General features: G+C 38.0%; 1 protein-coding gene and 1 long non-coding RNA gene across 4 annotated transcripts in view; one reads left to right on the top strand and one right to left on the bottom strand.

Annotated features, from left to right (window-relative positions):
- LOC107307923 (uncharacterized) overlaps positions 1 to 8254 on the bottom strand; it is a 201861-nt gene extending 193607 nt beyond the window's left edge. Inside the window, exon 1 of the mRNA XM_085530430.1 lies at positions 7933 to 8254. The gene's annotated coding sequence lies outside the window, so the exon portion shown is untranslated. The remainder of the gene's footprint in view (positions 1 to 7932) is intronic.
- On the top strand, positions 3923 to 15720 carry LOC146753330 (uncharacterized). Of its 3 annotated transcripts, XR_014939913.1 has the most exons (5): positions 3923 to 4373; positions 4969 to 5083; positions 14153 to 14271; positions 14591 to 14708; positions 15106 to 15720. It is a non-coding gene; the product is annotated as an uncharacterized LOC146753330 (long non-coding RNA). The 3 variants fall into 3 exon arrangements; XR_014939912.1 differs by lacking the exon at positions 15106 to 15720 and having other exon boundaries at positions 14591 to 14756; XR_014939915.1 differs by lacking the exons at positions 14153 to 14271; positions 14591 to 14708; positions 15106 to 15720 and adding an exon at positions 5439 to 6140 and having other exon boundaries at positions 3936 to 4373.
- Positions 15721 to 18993: the final 3273 nt, after the last annotated feature.

Below are 18993 nucleotides of genomic sequence, written 5' to 3' on the forward strand. Positions count from 1 at the left end.
TTTGCTACCTGCTGTGAGGTGGCAAACAATGATTTCTGTCAGTGATCCCTAGTTTTATCTGAACGTCAGTTCTCAGTCTTTCTATACACATATTTTCTTTCATATAAGAGCAAACACATATTTTAGTTAAGATAGAATATTTGCGGGTTGAAGTTGTATCAGAATTTAAACTGATTCAGTCAAGGGATCCCTCAGGCTCCTTCAGCCTCCACCACTGCTCATAAAGTAGGTTGAGTCCACACATTTGGCACTTCCCTCCAATCACACAACTCGCACATGACAGCTCTCTTGAAGTTTATTGAAGCCTCCAGTCTCTTAACGTCTGACTCTTATTTTCTGTGGACACTGAATATGAAAATGTTGGAATAGAATGTGCTGTAGTCCACTACTACAGCAAAAACTTCCATAGATTTTTAATAGAAGATTTGTTCTTCTATTATTTTGAATGAACAAATTCACTTTGTATATGCATCTGACCAAGCTGTGTATCTGCACAGTTTACTGAAATCGCATATTTACTGTATTTATGTTTTATTTTAACATTCTTTGTCTCAGAACTAATGCACAACCACAGAAAACATGTTTTAAAGGTTAAGGTATTAATGAAAGCTTTTCTTATTTGCGTTCAGCAGAAACGTTTGCAGAATATTTACTGGATGACATCCAAAGGCTTCCTTGCTCTTTAATAGGAAAACTGCACATAAAATAAACCTACAATTTGCAGATTGTATTTTAATTTCTTAACCAGAGAGAGAAAGGTAGGTATTATGTGCACTAAGTAGATGCTCTATCTCAGTATAAAAGCACAACTTTCTCAAAGTTAATTAGAATTAATAATTCAATTAAAAGCAATGTCTTTGGTTTCCTTCAGTAACGGAATAAGGGAACATCATAACTCACAAAATATTTGAATACATTCTTTACTCAGATTAATCCAAGGCACTACGTCTCAAACCTCTTCTCCCAAGAGTTATTTATGGAGTGTTACAGCTTTTAAAGTAGACAAAAAGCAAACCAAAATGTAATGTTCTGTAGGAAATCTTACCTATAAGATTTTCCATTACTACTACTACTACTAATAATAATAAAATAGAGGTTATACTGATTATTTGTTTTGAGGTAGTAAATTAAGATATAGTTATTTATGGGCAATTATATAGGGCCAATAATTCAATTAACATCCTCCCCAAGCCACATATTTTAGGCTTGATATGCTACACTCAGGATTGTGAGCTGTTCAAGAGCCTTGTAATTAAAAATGGAGAAATGGAAAGCATCACAGACTGCCAGTAACTTGGTCATACGCTGCTGTGTTTTAAGAAGCTGAACTTCTTTTGTTACATCAGTAAGTCAAACTTTCCTATTTTTCTCATAGTCCTTTCTGCCTGTCCTCACACTCAAACATGGAGAGTCAAAAGGAGTATCTGACGTGCAACAGCAATTCTTTACACAATGATCTAATTATCTCCATGTATCTACCAGCAATACCAAAACCCAGGACTGTTTTTACACAGTTGTCTTCAAAGCAGCTATTCAACTGATCTATCTCCTCCTTGTTCTATGTGGTTTTCAAGTGCTGAACTCCTGATAGTGGTTTCTCATATATCCATTCTATGCTGTGAAATTTCATTCCATTTCTGTTATTCATGTGTCACTGATTACACTTCTTTCCTATATAAGTCTTTAGCCCTCCTTGCAGCAGGACATGCAATTTCATGTGCAGCTTCTTTTAGAATCCAGGGATGGAGATTATCCTGTCCCTTCCATTTCAGAGCTTTAAGCTTTTTGAGTTTTTCTTCTACTTCAGATATGCTTCTTTCCATTTCTAAATTCTCATTCCATATACGTATTACATTTCTAGTTTTTTGATAGTTTTATCTTTAATTGTGAACTGCCTGAGGCAAAGCAAATCTTATTAGGAATTAATTTCATAATAAATGTCTGTGGATAAAACACAGTTAGTTATTAGACTTAGCCACAATAAATAAATTAAAAATAAATGTATTTGGGGGGTTGGTAGGGATTTTTACAGCAAATTCTATATATGCACTTCATAGTGAAAGGAAAGAAATAGTTATGCAGCCATGCATGTAATAGCGCTATGGCAGTGTTCCTACTATCAGACCATGCACTGTTTAGTTTATAAATACATTCCCAGCAGCTGGATGTGGGGATCACAAGTGGCAGAACTAAACAGAAAACACTGTGAATAAATTAAGGCTTCAAGTCTGCCATCAGACTGTTTAACTGAGGAAGCTCCACTGGGTTCCCCTGATCTTCACAGGATAGTTCTGTTTTGGAATTACAAAACTTCACAGGTTGGAGTTTATGGTTGTGTGTATCTTCTCTTGGGCTAAAACTTCATCCTTCCCAGGGTATTCTGAGTTCCTGTGGGCTGTTTCAGGTATGGTTAGAATGAGATTCTGAGAGTTTGCTAGGTCAAGGTTCTTAAGAATCACTGGGCTAGGATTATGATTTAGGACAGTATAATTTATAGCAATTTGTCTTAACAAACTGTCAACTGAAAACATTTCTTCTAGGGCACTTTGGGAAGTTTGGGTATGCATCTCTTTCAATAAAGCCTACTGGAAGAAAAAATGATTAAAGCCAAAATCCGTCCTTATTTGTGATGTATTTAGACTGACATAATGCTGAAGGATCTGCTCTTTTTACTAGAGTGGGGGGGAAAAAAGCCCTGCTTAATTTAATGAAATTACACTAAATTGATATTAGTGTAATCATCAGCAAAGAAAAACTCATGAAAGAAACATACCAGTGTGTTTTTATCAGCAGGACAGAATCTGGATCACAGATGTTTGTGTTCAGGCAGATGGCACGCATACGTAACAGAGATACAGGACAGATATTCAGGCATTTACAATGATCATTCAAAACATAATTGGATTTCCCAGTAGAGTTAAAAAATGATTTCAGAACACACCCAGATATTTTTCCCTGACTGTAGTACTCCATGGTCTCTCTTCCACACTTCAAATGACTGGATTGTAAAGACAAGAACCATCCTGAAACGTGACATTTTCTGACAGACAAACTTCTTTTAATGTAAACGTGGAACTGGTTTGGTTTCTGCCACTGTGGCAGGTGGCAGTTTCATATGGTTACAAGTAGTCTTGGCAAGGACTAATGAGCAGCTTTTTAAGGACTGGATAGGTGTTCTTTGAGCAAGGGCAGAATCAAAGTAAAACTCAGATGGAAAAGGAAAAGGCTGCAGTGATGTATTCGTCAATACAGCTTTTAGCGTTGACACCGCATCCAGCGTATTAATAAAGAAAGATGTAAATGTTTGATACATTTAGAGAGAATTGAGTTGCAAACACTCTTAGGAAATACAGCCAGAAGATAATTCTGCAGTGTGCATGCATGCTTTATGTACATAGCCCCAGGGGACCCTTCCTTTACTAGTCTCTTGTGATGGCTGAAAGTCATCTACTTAATGTCATTATTGATGGCAAAGGAAACAGATATTTAAATTGCTTTTCTGGGAGGACAAAGTACATAATATAATATTTTTCTGACTTATTTTAATTATACATGGTCTACTTTCTGTTTTCTTCTTTGAGCCCTTGGATGTCTTTGTCTGTATAAACATACAGTATGTTTTTAATTAAGACATCAGGATAGAAACTGTATTCTACAAGATTTCTGTGGTGCTTTTACTCTGTGAGCAAATCTGAGGAATCTTTTTATGTCCTACGTTTTCTCTTTACACATTACTATTCCTCTGAGGCAGAACCCAGTTTGGACATACTGCAATCTGGAGGTGAGGATGAAGATGTTATTCAGCTCACATTCTAAAATAAAATAAAATAAAATAAAATAAAATAAAATAAAATAAAATAAAATAAAATAAAATAAAATAAAATAAAATAAAATAAAATAAAATAAAATAAAATAAAATAAAATAAAATAAAATAAAATAAAATAAAATAAAATAAAATAAAATAAGGAAATATTATTTTCTACTTTGATAGTTTGAGTATTTGCTTACAAATTACTAACAAAGTGCAAAATCCAATAATCTTTCTGGGTTGCTACTGGAGAACAGCCCAGTTTATTTTTCACACTGCCAAAAGACGCTGAGAAGAGGAGTTACAATGCACCCCACCCCTGCTCTGCTCATATCGCTCCCAGAAAGATCCTGGGGCTGCCCGGGATCGGGGAAGGGTCGCCCCGTGCTGTAACGTCAGCTCAATTCGTTGGTGACATCACCGAGCGTCCGGCATGAAACGGGGCACGGCCGCTAGATGGAGCCGCTTGCCCGACGGAGTGATCCTGATGTACTATGCGGGTTATGGCGCAGCCGTTTTCAGCCCGGCTCCCAAAAGCGGATCGTCTCTGCTCTCCACCCTCAGGTATGTGTCCAGATTGGGCTCGGCTCAGGGATGCGGGGGGGGGGGGGGGGGGATGGGACGGGGGGGAGATGGGGGGGGGGGCGGGGGTAGGTGACAGGACTTGAGCTGTAAGGCTGGAGCATATGCCAGATCTTCAGCATCAGTGATTTTTTTGGTGAAACAAAAAGGCGACCCAAGTTTGTCTGGGGACTAATTGCATTCAACTGCAGACAAATTAAACCCAAGTCACTATGGCTGGTTGCTGGCCGCTGCTTTTAGGGTGTGCAAGGGTCTGTGAAGCAATGCTGCAGAGGAAGTGAGGACTCAGAGAAGGATGGGGTGGTTGTGCTGCTCTCACCACACCCACAGCCACAGCTGATTCCCCTGTTGCTAGACCAATGTGACTGCAGAAATAGTGAAAATCTGTCAAAAGAGCAGCCAGAAGTGATGGCCAAATCAGGAAATAAGTGAATGCCAGACAATAACTGAACAAGCAGAAAATTTGATTGAGATTTCAGATGTTAAGTATATACCAGTCATCTACAGAGTTAGTTGCAGCTTTCCATACCCATACATTACGGAAGCCTATCAAAACCTCATGTGGTGAACTTTCCAGGAGGAAGGAAGGAGTACAGGCAGACAGCCCACCCCACCTCAACTTCAGGCTTCTACTGTAGAGTTCCCTGTTCCTTTTTGAAGCCAGCAGAAGCAGGCACAACACCTCTAAAAAGGTAAGATAAATACCAAAGTAAATACAAGATAAATACAGCTTCTTGGAAGGAAAAGAAGGGAAGGGGAAACAAAAGGGGAAAGGAAAGAGAAAAGGGAAGGAAAAGGGAAAGGGGAAGGGAAAGGGAAAGAGAAAGGGGAAGTGGAAGGGAAAGGGAAAGAGGAAGGGAAACGGAAACATAAAGGGGAAGAAAAAGAAAGAGCAAGAAAAAAGAGGGAAGGAAAGGGGGAAGTAAACAGAAAATGAAAATTAAATAGGGAAGAAAAAGAGAAAGGAGAACACGAAAGGGGGGAGGAAAAGTAAAACAAATAGGGTAAGAAGAAGCCTATCAAAGTCTCATGTGGTGAACTTTCCAGGGGGAAGGAAGGAGCACAGGCAGACAGAGAGGTCAGCCCACCTCACCTTCAGGCTTTTACTGTAGAGCTCCCTGTTCCTTTTTGAAGAAGCAGAAGCAGGCACAACTCCTCTAAAAAGGTAAGATAAATACCAAAGTAAATACAACATAAATACAGCTTCCCCAAAGAAAAGAATAGAAAAAAGAAAAGAAAAAGGGAAGGGATAGAGAAAGGGAAAGGGAGATAAAGAGAAAGGGAAAAATAAAGTGGAAGTAAAAAAAAGAGCAAGAAAAAAGAGGGAAGGAAAGGGGGAAGTAAAGACTAAAAGAAACTTAAATAGGGAAGAAAAAGAGAAAGGAGAACAGAAAAGGGGGAAGGAAAAGGAAAACAAATAGGTTAAGAAGAACTAAAAGCAAAAGAAAATAAGGTGGGGAAATGGAAGGGAGAGGTGGCCAGGATATCTCCCCTCCATCCCTCATCACTATTATTTGTACCACAGTCCTGCAGATTTTTTCTTTCTTTCTTTCTTTCTTTCTTTCTTTCTTTCTTTCTTTCTTTCTTTCTTTCTTTCTTTCTTTCTTTCTTTCTTTCTTTCTTTCTTTCTTTCTTTCTTTCTTTCTTTCTTTCTTTCTTTCTTTCTTTCTTCCTTCCTTCCTTCCTTCCTTCCTTCCTTCCTTCCTTCCTTCCTTCCTTCCTTCCTTCCTTCCTTCCTTCCTTCCTTCCTTCCTTCCTTCCTTCCTTCCTTCCTTCCTTCCTTCCTTCCTTCCTTCCTTCCTTCCTTCCTTCCTTCCTTCCTTCCTTCCTTCCTTCCTTCCTTCCTTCCTTCCTTCCTTCCTTCCTTCCTTCCTTCCTTCCTTCCTTCCTTCCTTCCTTCCTCCTTTCCTTCCTTTCCTTCCTTTCCTTTCTTTCCTTTCTTTTGACTTGCAGAATCAAACTCTATAATCCAGAGATGGGTTATAAAGCAGGTATGTTTATTCCAGCGTTGCGCAGCGCCGGGTGCAAGGGGGATAGCTCCTCCAAACTTGCACACCGTAAGGAGAAAAGTGTGTTACAGTTATAGGTCAAGCTAATACATAATCAATAGTCTCCTCCTCAGTTTGATTACATATTCATTACATTCCCTATGGCCCCGTTCCCCGCAACCCCATTCCCTCATTCCCCCTGACCCCCTTCCCCGCGACCCTTGCCGATGTTTTGGGGTGAAATTCTTCTTCTGTTTTCTTCTTGGAGTTATCTGCTGTTATTGTTCTCCCATGTCGGCATCATCTTGCCCGGGGGGGGATCTAATCCTTCTTGTCAGAGGTCTCCGGACAGTTTCTTCTTTATTGCCCTCTTCTCTGGCTTTATTTTGACTAAGTGTCTGTAATTCCCCCTTTCCCTGCACTTTTAAATGTACAGTTACCCTTTGTCTTGGTTTCTGTGAAGTTCCCCTTTCCCTTTCTATAGCAAAATGTTACCTTACCACCATTTTGAGGCTTTGCTCACTCTTCAATTCCCCCCTTTTCTTTAATCTAGCAGGCTTTTACCTGCTAGATTCTTAATGGGTCTCAAAATAGGCTCCGCTCTCTACCTTTTGTCTCAGCTCATGTCTCTTCCAAACCTCGTATTCCCTTCCAGTACCTTGGTGCAGACACAAAAGGCATCTTATAACAACACAAGTAAAACACACCAAGAGTAGCAAGGTGACGCAGGCTAAGAAAAACTGTTTCAGTCATCCTAAATTTGGCAACTAGTAAGTTTATCCCATGGTCCAGAGACAACTATTAACCAATCGGTGTTATCCCTGCCTACTCCATGTTGCAATGCATCTTTGGATAAACAGGATACCTCCTTTTGGATTGTCCATCAGGCATCTGCAGCAGCATCCTCAATTGTTTCTAAGGTTACAGAAATTTTCATACAGCAATACCCCCCTTTTCTTGGGAGTTCTCTGAAATCAATTTGCCATTGTTGCCCTGGAAGGCCCTCTCCCGTGAGGCCCCCTTGTGCCCTGTTCCTGGTACTGGGACTGTACTTTGTAGTGTTAGTTTGCCCAATATATTCTCTTATCTTCCTTTATAACCAATTTCCATAAAATACTAAAGGGCATAACAATGTGTCCATTTGGGCATGCACCCATCTGTCAACTTACTCTATTCCTTTCTAAATCATTAATTGGACTCCTGTTCTCTTTAGAATATTTTACAGGTTTTGACTTGGCTTCAGAGATTTTAAGTTTACCGTCTGGAATTGAAGCCCTCTTCAACTGTCTGTTCTGCCACCTGATCTATCATCTTATTTTCTGTTTCCTGTACAGTGTTACATTTCTGATGTCTTTTACAACATATAATAACCATTGGTAGATTTAAATCAGGCTGTTTTCCTTGTGTGTGAGCAATCCTTGCTCTTTTCAGATGGTACTATGAGCGTGTGGCACATATTTAGCATCTGTCCATATGATTAAAGCTCTTGTCAAGGCAGTTATTTCAGCCTTCTGAGGGGAAGTCCCCACAGCTGGTGGTTGTGCTTCAATTACCTGGTCAGTAGCAGTTACTGCATGTCCTGCCTTACAGTCTCCTTGTCTCATAAAACTGCAGCTGCTGGTAACCCAGGTGTCTTCTGCATCTTCTAAGGGTTCGTCCTTCAGGTTCGACTGACCGGCTGGAATGTGCAGCTTCAGTTGATTCAAAGCAGTCATGTAATACTGGTTCTCCAGGAGTTCCACTAAGGAAAGATACTGGGTTGACAATATTAGTCACAATTATTTCTACATCATCTTGCTCTACCAGGATGGCCTGGTATTTCAGGAATCTTTGGGGTGAGAGCCAATGAACTAATGTCCCCTACTGTTACTAATACAGTAAACACTGTATGAGATATTAAAACTGGTGTCCTTTGGCCCAGTGTAGATTTATAGGCTTCTTGAATATTGAACACCAGTGCAGCCACTGCCCTCAGGCATCATCCCTTACTCACTTCAAGCTGTTTGAGGTTTACCATCAGTCCGTAGCTGTGTATCCATGGTCAGCACCCTCCTGTCATTCCTGGGAACGTATGGAGTTCCTTGGCAGTTTGCAGCTCAGGGGTTTAGCAGATGGCTTCTTTCTAGGCAGTCCTTAAGGTTCAAAGTCCAGCTGTAATTTCTGAGTTATTTGTGCTTTCTGTAAACCAAGAAACTCAGCAAACTCTCAGTCTATTGTACACAGTCCTTTTGTTGCTGTGGCATCCACACGCTCCAGTAAAGTTCCACCCTAGGATGGAGGATCCCAGGTCTCAGGCTCATGAGTTGACCAGTTCTCAAAAATCATTAAGCTGTTCTCACAACCCTGGGTAACACTGTCCAGGTTAACTGAGTCTCTTCTCCCTCTATTAGGGTTTTCCTATTCAAAGGCAAATAACCTTAGGCTTCCTTTAGCCAAACCAGGCAGAAGAGACATTCCTCAAATCCAGAAGGTAAACTCCACCTATTCATTTCTTAACTTGGTTGATAAAGTGCATGGATTTTCCATCACTGAGTGTATCCATTCAACAATTCCATTACTTGTCCTCATGTCTTCAACAAACTAAAGCACTTGCTATCCGAAAATTTAGCAAATTGGCAAAATTGGAGTTTTGTACTTGGATTCCCATTCAATTAGTAATTCAAACTCAAAAAATTATCTATTATTTCTTTTGTCCTTCTACAGTCACATATCCTCAAAGGGCACCACTTTACCCTGAGTGGGTGAGCTCTTGCTTTTAACTTGTATTTAGGGCTTAATTTTTGGCCCTGATGCCCACACCCCTAAGTGTGTCTTATTTGAGATTGCTGTGGCTCCTGGGGGTATAACATTGTTTTTCCCAGTTTGTGTTAATAGTCAGACTTACAATTCTTAATCAGCCAATATTGTTTGACCCTTAGCTCCAGTTTTATTACATTTCTTGCCAGGGTAACCTGACAGGTACAAGAATTCCTGTATTCCTACTTGTTTCCTTAGCTTATATTTAATTAATTCCAAAGGTAAGCCTTTTCTTGTTGGGCAGTAGCACCTACTAATGTTACAAAACCAACTATGGGTAGTAAGAAGCTCCCATATCCATCAGAAAATGAACTACTTTATCCTGCTTCCTTAGCTGCAGTTTCATCGGTATATCTGCTAGGGTTAACTTCCCAAGTTCTCATTGTTCAGTTCTGCAATCAGAGACAATTCCTTCTCACTCAGCTTGGTCGGATTTCTCTACCAGTGTCCCACTGCAGTTTGCACACTGCTTTCATTCCCGCGGGGCAGAGCCCTCCCTGGGCTCTTCAAGCCTCCCTCCCCCCCTTTCCTCGTGGGGGATCTTCTGGGTCCTATGGCCCTACTCTAGCACCACAACAGTAACAGCTGTTATTATTTTCAGTTTCCTGAACATCTCTGATTCTCAATCAGGTGTTTGTTTTGTTTTCTTCTTATTGTACACCTTCAGACCTGACATCCCTGTTTTCATCTTTGCCTTCCTCAACCTGTGTCCTTCCCAAACTTTCTCACTTTCCAAACTCTAATCATTACATTTCACCTCCTCTCCAGAACCATCCAGTGCTGCCCAGATTTCAGATTTCCCAGATCTCTGCACATGAAGGCTATTCTCACTTCCAGTGCCCTGTCCTCTCCACCTTCCCCTTTGCTGTTTACAGCAGCAGTCTCTGACCCTGGCTCCCTCTCCCACTCTGAGAGTTCTGATTGCAGGGGAACGGTGCGGGGGGGTTGTTCTCATGCCAGCACAGATAAACTCACTTTCTCTTTAACCCTTTTTCCTCTGTACACTATTCCACTATTTGTACCCTCATTTACACTTCCACGTACCCTCAACAATACTTCCGTATGACATTAACAACTACACTTTCTTATACCAGCCAAACAGTTTGTCCCATTCCCTTCAAAACCCACAAATCAAACAACACAGTTCTTCAGTTTCCATAAACACTCTTACTACCTTATAACTTTCCCTTAGCAATCCATATCGTTCAGTTATACACCTCTCGCCACAGAGCCAGCACTGACTGACCCACCTCCCTTACACCTCTTCGCAGGCAGAACACAGTATCACATAAATGGCTTGATACTCATTCCACACAGACATCCCTCTATATGTTCATTGTCCCTGTCCTCTAGCTTATACATCAACCACCACTGATTACAATATTTAATCAGGATTTTTTTTTTTCGGCTCAGGGTTCCTCCTGGTTCCCCAGCGATATCTCGCCAATGTGCCAGTATACACCCCAGGGGTGAGCGTGCAGGGACCTCTTTGCTCTGTGATTTTCCCATCGTAACTTAATATAAACCACCGTATTCTTTTATAAGTAAAACCACTTCTGACACAACAGCATTGTTATAACTTATGACCACATACTTTACAACAATCGGTAATTAATAATACAAAATAAACACGTATTAAAACATAGATAAACAAGTATTGGAGACAACTTTCGCTTCGTCCGTCCCCGGCCGTTTCCCTCGCGGGAGGACGGAACCGCGGGTCGGGACTCCTCACTCGCCCCGCAGCTGTGCTGCGTCTCACTCACACCACACTCATACAACAATTCAAACAGAATTACAATATATCATTTGTTAAGCTTAACCAAAGATGTTAAGAACACCGGTGCTAGTTGTTGACTTAGGTCACCTATATAAACAGCGCTGTACAATACCAATTATCCCAGGATTACCCAAATCACCCTGTACCAGAGAGCAGACAAGCTCTGCCCAATTAGCAATCACCTGAATGTGAGCAATAACTCTTTTACCATGCGTACGACTTACTGGCCCCTTTGTAGGCACTCCCTAGGGAGTCCTAACCCAGCCGGCAACCTAACCTAACCCGTGAGCTCACATCCCTGGGGGGGAGCACGCCGACTCCACTGTGCCCTGCGTAGGACGTCTCCTCACGACTTACAGGTCCCCCGTTTCACATACCTGGTCCGCCGATAGATGGTTCTTGTCTGCTCCTGCAGTGATCAGATGAGGGAGGGGAGTCCTTCCGAGAAATCTCGGGGCGCGCCAAAGGCATCCCCCTTCTCAGCTGGTCCTGCAGCCGAACAGAGAGGGTCCCATCTGGGGTGCCAAATTGACTTGCGGAATCAAACTCTATAATCCAGAGATGGGTTATAAAGCAGGTATGTTTATTCCAGCGTTGTGCAGCGCCGGGTGCAAGGGGGATAGCTCCTCCAAACTTGCACACCGTAAGGAGAAAAGTGTGTTACAGTTATAGGTCAAGCTAATACATAATCAATAGTCTCCTCCTCAGTTTGATTACATATTCATTACATTCCCTATGGCCCCGTTCCCCGCAACCCCATTCCCTCATTCCCCCTGACCCCATTCCCCGCGACCCTTGCCGATGTTTTGGGGTGAAATTCTTCTTCTGTTTTCTTCTTGGAGTTATCTGCTGTTATTGTTCTCCCATGTCGGCATCATCTTGCCCGGGGGGGGATCTAATCCTTCTTGTCAGAGGTCTCCGGACAGTTTCTTCTTATCTTTATTGCCCTCTTCTCTGGCTTTATTTTGACTAAGTGTCTGTAATTCCCCCTTTCCCTGCACTTTTAAATGTACAGTTACCCTTTGTCTTGGTTTCTGTGAAGTTCCCCTTTCCATTTCTATAGCAAAATGTTACCTTACCACCATTTTGAGGCTTTGCTCAGTCTTCAATTTCTTTCTTTCTTTCTTTCTTTCTTTCTTTCTTTCTTTCTTTCTTTCTTTCTTTCTTTCTTTCTTTCTTTCTTTCTTTCTTTCTTTCTTTCTTTCTTTCTTTCTTTCTTTCTTTCTTTCTTTCTTTCTTTCTTTCTTTCTTTCTTTCTTTCTTTCTTTCTTTCTTTCTTTCTTTCTTTCTTTCTTTCTTTCTTTCTTTCTTTCTTCCTTCCTTCTTTCTTCTTTCTTTCTTTCTTTCTTTCTTTCTTTCTTTCTTTCTTTCTTTCTTTCTTTCTTTCTTTCTTTCTTTCTTTCTTTCTTTCTTTCTTTCTTTCTTTCTTTCTTTCTTTCTTTCTTTCTTTCTTTCTTTCTTTCTTTCTTTCTTTCTTTCTTTCTTTCTTTCTCTCTTTCTCTCTTTCTCTTCTTTCTCTCTTTCTCTCTTTCTCTCTTTCTCTCTTTCTCTCTTTCTCTCTTTCTCTCTTTCTCTCTTTCTCTCTTTCTTTCTTTCTTTCTTTCTTTCTTTCTTTCTTTCTTTCTTTCTCTCTTTCTCTCTTTCTCTCTTTCTCTCTTTCTCTCTTTCTCTCTTTCTCTCTTTCTCTCTTTCTTTCTTTCTTTCTTTCTTTCTTTCTTTCTTTCTTTCTTTCTTTCTTTCTTTCTTTCTTTCTTTCTTTCTTTCTTTCTTTCTTTCTTTCTTTCTTTCTTTCTTTCTTTCTTTCTTTCTTTCTTTCTTTCTTTCTTTCTTTCTTTCTTTCTTTCTCTCTTTCTTTCTCTCTTTCTTTCTCTCTTTCTTTCTCTCTTTCTTTCTCTCTTTCTTTCTCTCTCTCTTTCTCTCTCTCTCTCTCTCTTTCTCTCTTTCTCTCTTTCTCTCTCTCTTTCTCTTTCTTTCTCTCTTTCTCTCTCTCTTTCTCTCTTTCTCTCTTTCTCTCTTTCTTTCTTTCTTTCTCTCTTTCTCTCTTTCTCTCTTTCTTTCTTTCTTACCAAAATCAAAGCTACTGATGGCTACTCTATGATTGTGAGAACAGCGCAAAGAGGTATCAGATGATATTTTTATATGTTTGTACGTCGAGAAGTGTCACTTCATGAATTTATTGTGCTTTTTTAAAAAAAAAAAAAAGGAAAGTAAGGGAAATGGAAAAGAAAAAGGGGAAGAAGGTGAAAGAGAAAGGTGAAGAAAATAGAGTAAAAAAAGAAATAAGGGAAGAAAAAGAGAAAGAAAAAATAAAAAAGGAGAGGAAAAATAGAGAGATTTAAAGAAGCAAGAGGAAAGGAAAAACAATAGAATAAGAAAATGCAAGAGAAAAAGAAAAAAGAAACAAGAAGAAAAAGCAACAGAAAAAGAAAATGAAAAAAGAAAAAAAGGTTAATGAAAGAGAGGGAAAAAATAAAATGAGAATAGGGGAAAAAAGAGAAAGAAGAATAAAATAAAGGGAAGGGGAAAAAAGGAAGATAAAGAAAAACAAAAAGGATAAGGAAAAAACAAAACCAAAAGAAAATAGAAAAAGAAAAAGGAAGAGAATAAGAAAATGGAAAAAGAAGAAAAAATAGAGAAGAAAAATAAGGAAGAAAAAAAAAAGAAAAATAAAAAGAAAAAAAGGAAAGGGAAAAGGAAAGGGAAATAGAAACATAAAGGGGAAGGGAAACAGAAGTGGGAAAGCAAAGATAAAAGGAGAAGAGAAAAGAGGGAAGAAAACAGGGAAGAAAATAGAAGAAGAATGATAATTGGGAAGAACAAGAATAGTAAAAGGAGAAGGGAAAGAAAATGGGGAAGAAAAAAAAACAAATAGGGGAAGAAAAAGCAAAAGCAAAAGGAAAGAATGGAAGACAAAGAAGAAGAAAAAAAGTAAAGAGTACAAAAGAAAAGAAAAGCGAAAGGAAAGGAAAGGAAGGAGAAAGGGAAAGAGGAAAGGAAATAGAAATAAAGGGAAAGAGAAACATAAAAGGGAAGGAAAAAAAAGCAAGAAAAAAGAGGCAAGGAAATGGGGAAGAAAAGAGAAAATGAAAATTAAATAGGGAAGAAAAAGAGAAAGGAGAACAGAAAAGATGGAAGGAAAAGAAAAACAAATAGAGTAAAAAGAATCCTATCAAAATCTCATGTGGTGATCTTTTCAGGGGGAAGGAAGGAGCACAGGCAGGCAGAGAGGCCAGCCCACCTCACCTTCAGGCTTCTACTGTAGAGCTCCTTGTTCCTCTTTGAAGCCAGCAGAAGCAGGCACAACACTTCTAAAAAGGTAAGATAAATACCAAAGTAAATACAAGATAAATACAGCTTCCCAAAAAAGAAGGGAAGTAAGGGAAGAAACAGAAGGGGAAAAGAAAAGGGAAGGGGAAGGGAAAGAGGAAGAGAAAGAGAAATCAAGGGAAAGGGAAACATAAAGGGGAAGAAAAAGAAAGAGCAAGAAAAAAGAGGGAAGGAAAGGGGGAAGTAAAGAGAAAATGAAAATTAAATAGGGAAGAAAAAGAGAAAGGAGAACACAAAAGGGGGGAGGAATAGTAAAACAAATAGGGTAAGAAGAAGCCTATGAAAATCTCATGTGATAAACTTTCCAGGGGGAAGGAAGGAGCACAGGCAGGCAGAGAGGCCAGCCCACCTCACCTTCAGGCTTCTACTGTAGAGCTCCCTGTTCCTTTTTGAAGAAGCAGAAGCAGGCACAACTCCTCTAAAAAGGTAAGATAAATACCAAAGTAAATACAACATAAATACAGCTTCCCCAAAGAAAAGAATAGAAAAGAGAAAAGAAAAAGGGAAGGGAAATAAAGGGAAAGGGAAATAAAAGGAAAGGGAAAGGGAAACATAAAGGGGAAGTAAAAAAAAGAGCAAGAAAAAAGGGGGAAGAAAAGGGGGAAGAGAAAATAGGGAAGAAAAAGAGAAAGGAGAACAGAAAAGGGGGAAGAGAGAAACAAATAGGGTAAGAAGAACCAAAAGCAAAAGAAAATAAGGGGGGGAAATGGAAGGGAAATGTCACTGATGGCCAGAATATCTCCCCTCCATCCCCCATCACTAGTATTTGTACGACAGTCCTGCAGATTTTTTTTTCTTTTTTTTTTTTTTACCAAAACCAAAGCTACTGATGGCTACTCTATGATTGTGAGAGCAGCGCAAAGAGGTATCAGATGATATTTTTATATCTGTTTGTACATCGAGAAGTATCATTTCATGAAGTAATTGTGCTTTAAAAGTAAAAAAAAAAGGAAAGTAAAGGAAATGAAGAAGGGGAAGAAGATGAAAGAAAAAGGTGAAGAAAATTGGGATAAAAAAGAAACAAGGGAAGAAAAAGAGAAAGAAAAAAAGGAGAGGCAAAATAGAGAGATTTAAAAAGCAAAAGAAAAGGAAAATCAATGAAACAAGAAGAAAAAGCAGCAGAAAAAAATAAAAGAAAAAGGAACAAGAAGAAAGAGCAACAGAAAAGAAAGAAAAAAAAAGAAAAAAGATAAAGAAAAAGAAAAAAGTTAATGAAAAAGGAAAAAAATAATAGGGATAGAAAAGAGAAAGAAGAATAGAATAAAGGGAAAAAAAGGAAGATATAGAAAAACAAAAAGGATAAGGTAATAGCAAAGCCAAAAGAAAATAGAAAAAGAAAAAAGAAGAGAAAAAGAAAAAAGAAGAAAAAATAGAGAAGAAAAATAGGGTAGCAAAAGAAAAGAATAAAAAAAAGAAAATAAGAAAAAAGAAAGGGAAAGGGATAGAAGGGGATAAAGGGAAAGGGGAGGGAAGGGAAAGAGAAGTGGGAAAGCAAAGATAAAAGGGGAAGAATAAAGGGGGAAGAAAAGAGGGAGGAAAATAGAAGAAGAATGATAGTTGGGAAGAAAAAGAATAGTGAGAGGAGAAGGGAAAGAAAATGAGGAAGAAAAAATAGGGGAAGAAAAAACAAAAGCAAAAGGAAAGAAGGGAAGTCAAAGAAGAAAAAAAAATTAAAAGAAGAAATGAAAAGAAGAAAAGAGAAAGGGAAGGGAAAGGGAAATAAAGGGAAAGGGAAAGAGAAAGGAAAAGGGAAAGAAAGGGAAAAAAAATGAGGAGAGGGGAGGGGAGAAAATGGAAAGAGGATAGAAAAAAGAAAGGAAAAAAGAAAAGAAGGAAGAAAAGAAAATAATATAAAGAAAGGAAAGAAGAAGAGAAAAAAAAGTAATAGGAGAAAGATAAAAGGAAATAGAAAAGGGAAGACAAAAATAAAATTGGGGGGGTAAAAGTAAGAAAAAGGGGAAAAAAAGAAGAAAAATGATAATAGGGAAGAAAAAGAATATAAAAAATAGAAGGAAAAGAAAATGGGGAAGAAAAGAAAAACAAAAACAGGAGAAATAAACAAAAGGAAAATGAAAGAAGTGAAGAAAAAGAAGGCAAAGAAAAGGAAGAAAAAGAAGAAAAAGAAAGGAATGAAGAGTAAAGAAAAGAGGGAAGTGACGAAGAAAGGGAATACGAAAGAGAGATGGAAAGAGAAAGAAAGCGATAAGGAAACATAAAGGGGAAGGAAAAAAAAAAGAGCAAGAAAAAACAGGGAAGGAAAGGGGGAAGAAAGAGGAAATGAAAATTAAACAGTGAAGAAAAAGAGAAAAGGGAATAGAAAAGGGGGAAGATAGGGAAAAAAGGTAATGGAAAAGAAATAGGAGAAATAAAAAACAGGAAACAGAAGGGGGAAAGTAAAAATAAAAGGAAGAAAAAAAGAGGAAAGAAAAAAGAGGGAAGAATACAGGGAAGGAAATAGAAGAAGAATGATAATAGGGAAGAAAAAGAATAGGAAAAGGAGAAGGGAAAAAATGGGGAAGAAAAAACAAAAAGGGGAAGAGAAAGTAAAAGCAAAAGGAAAGAAGGGAAGAAAAAGAAAAGAATAAAAAAAGAAAGGAAAAGAAAAAAAAGGAAAACAAAGGAAAAAAGAAAAAAGAAAAAAAAGGAAAAAGAAAAGAAAAGAAAAAAAAAGAAAAAGAAAAAGGTAAAGAATAGAGAAGAAAAGAAGAAAGAAAAAGAAACATAAAGGGAAAGAAAAAAAAGCAAGAAAAAAGAGGGAAGGAAATGGGGAAGCAAAAAAGAAAATTAAATAGGGAAGAAAAAGAGAAAAGAGAACAGAAAAGGAGGAAGCGAAAGTAAAACAGATAGGGTAAAAAGAAACAAAAGCTAAAGAAAATAGGGGTTGGGGGTGGGGGAATGATTGGAAAAGGAAAAGGAAAAGAAGTAAAGAATATATGGGCTATAAAAAAAAGGGGGAAGGGAAGAGAAGAAGAAGAAAAAAATATCAAACTTTAAAAAGAAAAAAAAAGACAAAGAATGGGTCGGGGTAAAAAGAAAAGAGGGAAGAAAATCAAGAAATAAAAATGAATGAGAAAAGGGGAAGAAAAATGGAAAGAAAACAAATATTAAAAAAAGAAAAAAGCAAGAAAGAAGAAAAATAAAATAATAGGGAAGAAAAAGTTAAAAAAAAAGAAATAGGGAAAAAACATGAAACAGGAGAAAGTCAAGATAAAAGGGGAAGAAAAAAGAGGGGAGAAAACAGGGAAGAAAATAGAAGAAGAATGATAATAGGGAAGAAAAAGAATAGAAAAAGGAGAAGGGAAAGAAAATGGGGAAGAAAAATAAAACAAAAAGGGGAAGAAAAAGCCAAAGGATAAGGAAAGAAGGCAAGAAAAATAAGTAGAAAAAAAAGAAAAAGTAAAGAGAAAAGAAGAAAAAAGGGGGGGGAAGGAAAAGGAAAAGGAAAAGAAAACGAAATAAAAAATATATAAGAACAGAAAAAAGGGGGGTGATGAGTGGGAAAGAAAGAAAATAAGAAAAAAAATTTCAAATATATAGGAAAGAAAAAAATAAATGAAAGGAAAGAAAAGAAAAGTATAAACGAAAGGAAAGTATAAAGGTATGCTAAGGAAAGGAAAGTATAAAGGAAAGGAAGGTACAAAAGAAAGGAAAGTATAATAGAAAAAAAGTATAAAGGAAAGGAAAGCAAAGGTAAGTATAATGGAAAGGAAATGAAATTATAAAGGAAAGGAAAGGAGAGGGAAAGAATTAAAAAAATGAATGGAAAGGAAAGAAAAGAATATAGAAAGGGAAAGGGAAAGGGAAAGGAACTAAAAGGAAAAAAAAAGGAAAGTTAAGGAAATCATGATGGAAAGAAAAGGAAAGAATGATGGAAAGGAAATGCTAGGGAAAGAATAAAAAAAAAATGAATGGAAAGGAAAGTATAAAGGAAAAGTAAGTATAAAGGAAAGTATAAAGGAAAGGGAAGGTACTTATAATGAAAAGGAAGGCAATGTATAAAAAAAAGGGAAGGTAAGTATAATTGAATGGATAGGAAACTTTATAGGAAAGGAAAGGGGAGAGTAAGTATAAAAAAAAGGAATGAAAAGGAAAGTATAAAGGAACAAAAAGGGAAGGTAGGTATAATGGAAAGGAAAGGAAAGTATAAGGGAAGGGAAAGTATAAAGGAAAGCAAAGGTAAGTATAATGGAAAGGAAAGGAGAAAGGAAAGGAGAAAGGAAAGGAAAGGAGAAAGGAAAGGAAAGGAGAAAGGAAAGGAAAAGAAAGGAAAGGAGAAAAGAAAAGGAAAGGAGAAAGGAAAAGAAAAATGGAAGGAAAGGAGAAAGGGAAGGGAAGGGAAGGGAATAATGAAAAGGAAAGTATAAAGGAAGGGAAAGTATAAAGGAAGGGAAAGTATAAAAGAAAGGAAGCAAAGGTAAGTATAAAGGAAGGGAAAGGAAGGGAATAGAAAAGAAAGGAAAGGTAGATATAATGGAAAGGAAAGCAATGTATAAAGGAAAGTCAATGTATGTAGAATTGTAAGGATAGGGAAGTATATAAAAAAGGAAAGGAAAGGTTAATTTAAAAAAAAAAAGGAATGGAAAGGAAGGTCTAAAGGAAAATGTTACAGAACAGAAAAGGAAGGTAGGTATAATGCAAAGAAAGGGAATTTTAAAGAAGGGAATTTATAAAAGAAAGGAAAGCAAAGGTAAGTATGAAAGGAAAGGAAAGG

This window comes from Coturnix japonica, chromosome Z (assembly GCF_054131305.1).
Source record: "Coturnix japonica strain WE chromosome Z, WE-NBRP24, whole genome shotgun sequence".
NCBI lineage: Eukaryota > Metazoa > Chordata > Aves > Galliformes > Phasianidae > Coturnix > Coturnix japonica.